We start from the raw sequence: 5,000 nt of genomic DNA on the forward strand, positions 1-5,000 counted from the left end.
TCACCCATTTAAAGTTTGAGAATAGGTTGAGGTCGTTTCGGCCCCAAGGCCTCTAATCATTCGCTTTACCAGATGAGACTCATCGCACATATGTTCAAGTATGTCTCTTTGAGTGCCAGCTATCCTGAGGGAAACTTCGGAGGGAACCAGCTACTAGATGGTTCGATTAGTCTTTCGCCCCTATACCCAGTTCCGACGATCGATTTGCACGTCAGAATCGCTACGGACCTCCATCAGGGTTTCCCCTGACTTCGTCCTGACCAGGCATAGTTCACCATCTTTCGGGTCCCAACGTGTACGCTCTAGGTGCGCCTCTTCTCGCGATGAGAACGAGACGCCCCGGGAGTGCGAGGCCGCATGGGTACGCGGCCCATCCTCCCTTGGTCGACGCGGAGGCCGACTTTCACTTTCATTTCGCCTTTAGGTTTTCGTAAATCCCAATGACTCGCGCACATGTTAGACTCCTTGGTCCGTGTTTCAAGACGGGTCCTGAGAGTACCCAAAGCAGTAGCGTCGCCGACCGGTAATTCGAAGCTTGGCCAGTCCGAGGACACCGCCTGCTAACAGCTGGCCAGGCCCGGAGCCGGCGCAAAGTCCGTACCACCGGGTAGTCTGACCGAGCTTGCGGCGGGCTAGACGCACACACATTCGAGAATGGATTGGTTGCGGCCCGATACCGTACGAGTACCGTCGCGCAGCCGGCCGGGCGACCGAGGGTCTGCCGCGTGCGCAAGATTGCGACGCCACAGGCGCCCACTCGGGCCGTAGACCGACGCGCAACGGGTCGCGACGTTCTACTAGGGGAGAAGTGCACGACTACATCACCGGAACGTTCGCCGACGACGGCGTGCCGCTCGCCGTGGTACCGCGAGGGTACCACCGGGGCATCGCGCGCCGTCGGGAGCCGGTATCGTCGTCGATGAATCTCTCCATTCGATCTTTTGGGTTTCTCAGGTTTACCCCTGAACGGTTTCACGTACTCTTGAACTCTCTCTTCAAAGTTCTTTTCAACTTTCCCTCACGGTACTTGTTCGCTATCGGTCTCGTGGTCGTATTTAGCCTTAGATGGAGTTTACCACCCACTTAGGGCTGCACTCTCAAGCAACCCGACTCTAAGGAGAGATCCTCCCGAAACGCGTACCGGTCGCTACGGGCCTGGCACCCTCTGTGGGTAAATGGCCCCATTCAAGATGGACTTGGACGCGATTCGTTGTCTCGGGATAAACGGATCCTCCCGAACACTACATTTCCCAGCGGCGGAACCGCGGGATTCAGTGCTGGGCTCATTCCTGTTCGCTCGCAGCTACTAAGGAAATCCTGGTTAGTTTCTTTTCCTCCGCTTAGTAATATGCTTAAATTCAGCGGGTAATCTCACCTAATCTGAGGTCGTCTCTACGTGACGCACGAAATTCATTCGTGCCATCGAGCTCGCTTACGGAGAGAAGGTAAAAAAAAAAGAGATTCGTATGTATAAATATATACAAGACGAGGAGAGAGCATCGGCGAACGGGGACGGCAGACGACGAAAAGAACTTTCGTCCATCTCCGACACAGCGATCCTTTGATTTACCGCTCGAGAAACCGGCAAGAAGAAACTACACGCACCTCTCTTCGTTGTTGTGTTCTCGTCGAAGCGTTTTATGCACCTCGCCAATGCCTTTCGTGTGTCGGTATTTCTTTTATATATAAGATTCGTAAAAAATATAAAAGAAAAAAAAAAATACGAGACTCTCGCTAGACGACCAAGCTACCGGCGTTTCTTTAACATCCGTCCTCTTTATCGTCGTAGCTGCGAACGATCGACAAACCGTTTACACTCTCCAGCGGTTCCACACCTTCCGCGCGTAACACGCAGAGATCGAAACGGAGCGGCTCCTTTTCCCCCGATTTTATTACCCTGATCCTTCGGAACGAAGGACAGGCCGAGTTGGAGCGCCCGCACGAATCTCTCTGCTGCGTGAACGGGAAATAAAAGGGAACGCACGCGTGGAAAAGCGTACGATGCGATCGTAGCGCAAGCTGCGCTTCCGGGGACTGGATGACCGGCTTTTGGTCGCGCGGTCCCGTCTCGACAACGAAGACATGGGGTGACCAACGCACTCGATGATCACGAAGTAGGGCGGTAGTACCTTGCGGCACCGAGGCGGCACCTCGTCGAAGAAAAAAAAACTCGAGCCTCGCCAAAGGGGAGCCAATCTTCCCGTATCTGCTCCGAAAACTCTCTCCTTTGTCGCGCGTGTTACCGATTCGAGTTTCGCTTCGGGAGATCTCCGAAGCGCGGACACGCGTCACAGGCCAGAAACGTTGCGACGCTACACGGACGCAACGACGGCCTATGTTCGAGTGACGGTCCGCGCGAGAGATCTTTTCTTCCCTCGCGGAAACATGGTATACACACGCGCGGAGAGAACAGAGAGAACGGGTTATTCTGATCGAACACCCTGGGGCTGTACGAGGAGAACTTCGAACGATCGGATGCGCATCATCGTCCCTCGCGTTACGACGATGTCGCTCTCTCTCTCTTGTATATCTCTTCTCTCTCGACCGAGAATTCTCCCTCGGTCTTGCGGCGTGAAAAAAACAATTCATTTTAAACGACGTCGAGCGCGCGGCATGTTCGTATCGTGCGCTAAAGGCGGGGCGAAGGCGATGCGTGTGGCGGGTGTGCGAATTCGGAACGCGGAACAAAATCGGCGATCGAAACACGAAGCGGTTCCCGTGGGCGGTCGTCCGTTTAACGGACGACTCACGACGCCACGAAGAACTCACGCGAGTTCGTGATCGACGCACCGTCGAGTTCCGTGAACGCGTTTACGCACGCCGCACGCGCACACACACGTTGCCAATCGCGGATTGCCTCGGCACGGCCACAGACGACTCGGACGAACGTCCAACGATCGCTCGTACGTCGCGTATCGCTCCTCTTCCTCCCTTTCTCGGTGCCGCCCGAACTCAGAAACGTTCGTAATTTAATTCGAGAATGAACGACGGCGGGCAGATTCGAGCACCGTAGGGAAAGAAAGATTCGACGAAACGCAACGCAAGCAGTATTCTGGTTACGTGAACGACCCTCAGCTAGGCGTGGTCCAGGAATTGTATCCGTGGACCGCAATGTGCGTTCGAAATGTCGATGTTCATGTGTCCTGCAGTTCACACGTTGACGCGCAATTAGCTGCGTTCTTCATCGACCCACGAGCCAAGTGATCCACCGTTCAGGGTAATCGTATATGTATATTTTATTGATCTTTGAGTCTCTTGGTACTAAAGTTCGAACAAGTCGATACCCAAACGTCCCCGGTGAAAGAGACGCGGGCGTCGCCGAACGGAGTTCGAGGCGACACGATATATCGGTCCTACGGATGAAACGCATACGCCGATGGTTCGCGCGTAAGGTCTCCCTCAAAGTTACGAAAAAATGCACGCGCGCGTCCAGGTGCGAAGAGAAAAAAAAAAATCCCTTCAAAAATTCGTTAGGACTCCTCCGCGTACCAGCAGCCTCGAGGCGGTCTTTTACCTCCCGGCAACGCGAAGCGAGCATAAACTGTTCGAGCTCGCAACGGCGGGATTACAGACTCTCGACAACGAGGACAACGGGCAACGGCGGAATCGTCCCCTCTGGAACGAACGTGCGCGTCGAACTGAGAAGAAAAAAGACCAAACACCCAGCGGCGTATTGCTTTCGAGATCGACAAGACGCTCTCTCGTTCGGGTGAACGTAACAATGTTATCATCGATGGGACACACTCGTCGTCTTCGCGCACAGTCTCGAGGCGGTCTATAAGAGTTTTCCCCGGCAACACGAAGCGAGTATAAAATTATTCGATCTCGCAACGGCGGGTTTTTCTCAGACTCTCGACAACGAGGCTTGGGCGCGAGCGACGGAATCGTCCCCTCCGAACGAACGAACGACGACGACGGTCTCTTCAAAATTCCAATACCACCCAGTCGTGTCGATTCCAACAAGGCTCAGGTAAACGAAAAAAAAATTCGTACATTCGTTAGGACGCTCCACACCGTTCGCCCAACCACACAGCCTCGAGCGGTCTATATTTTTCCCGACAACGCGAAGCGAGCAAGTAAAGTTCGATCTCGCAACGGCGGGTTTCAAGACTCTCGACAACGAGGTTATGGGTGTGGACGGCACGGAACGGAACGGGTCCCCTCTGAGCTGAACGGCACAATTCTGGGAGTGGGAAAACGGCAAAGTGCCAGCGGCGTATTGCTTTCTGAAAAAATGGCAAATAAAAAAGCGGACCCGACGAGTTCTCGATTACGAGAACTCGAGGGGTCCGCTAATGTACCGTAAACACCGATCGGGTAAATGTAAAAAAAAATTCGTTAGAACGTTCGCCGGTTGTACAAGCCTCGAGAAGCGGTCTATACGTTCACCCGACGACACGAAGCGAGCATAAAATGATTCGAAAGCTCGCAACGACCGCTGGGCGCGTCTTAGACTCTCGACAACCGAGGCTATTACCGACGAATCGTCCCCTCCGAAAGGAACGGTACGATCGACCATCTTCAACAGGTTACGCGCGACGACACCACGCACGCTCCATGCACGAATTCGAAGTCGACGACACGCGCGCGTTCGGGTAAAGATTCGTTGGGACTCGCCGGTTGCAAGCCTCGAGAAGCGGTCTATATTTACCCGGACGACACGAAGCGAGCGTAAATGATTCGTAAGAGCTCGCAACGGACGCTGGGTGTTTCAGACTCTTCGACAACGAGGCTGTGCAGCGACGAATCGTCCCCTCCGAACGGAACGGTACGATACGATCGACTTGAACAGGTTACGGCGCGACCACACGCTCTCACGATAATTCGTGAAGTCGATACGAAGCGGGCCGTTCGGGTGAAAATTCGTTGGGACTCGCCGTACAACAGCCTCGAGCGGTCTATGTTTAACCCCGACGACGCGAAGCGAGCGTAAATGATTCGTAAGTGCTCGGCAACGGACGTTGGGTGTTTCAGACTCTCGACAACGAGGCTGCTCCGAC

General features: G+C 54.3%; 1 non-coding gene and 1 pseudogene across 1 annotated transcript; both read right to left on the bottom strand.

Moving 5' to 3' along the window:
- The window catches only part of LOC143432303 (large subunit ribosomal RNA), a 4,566-nt pseudogene extending 3,177 nt beyond the window's left edge, over positions 1-1,389 (bottom strand).
- Positions 1,390-3,065: 1,676 nt separating this feature from the next.
- On the bottom strand, positions 3,066-3,220 carry LOC143432348 (5.8S ribosomal RNA). The gene has a single exon (XR_013102978.1). It is a non-coding gene; the product is annotated as a 5.8S ribosomal RNA (ribosomal RNA).
- Between the last annotated feature and the right edge of the window lie 1,780 nt (positions 3,221-5,000).

The sequence above is a fragment of the Xylocopa sonorina genome, unplaced genomic scaffold (assembly GCF_050948175.1).
Source record: "Xylocopa sonorina isolate GNS202 unplaced genomic scaffold, iyXylSono1_principal scaffold0079, whole genome shotgun sequence".
Lineage (NCBI taxonomy): Eukaryota > Metazoa > Arthropoda > Insecta > Hymenoptera > Apidae > Xylocopa > Xylocopa sonorina.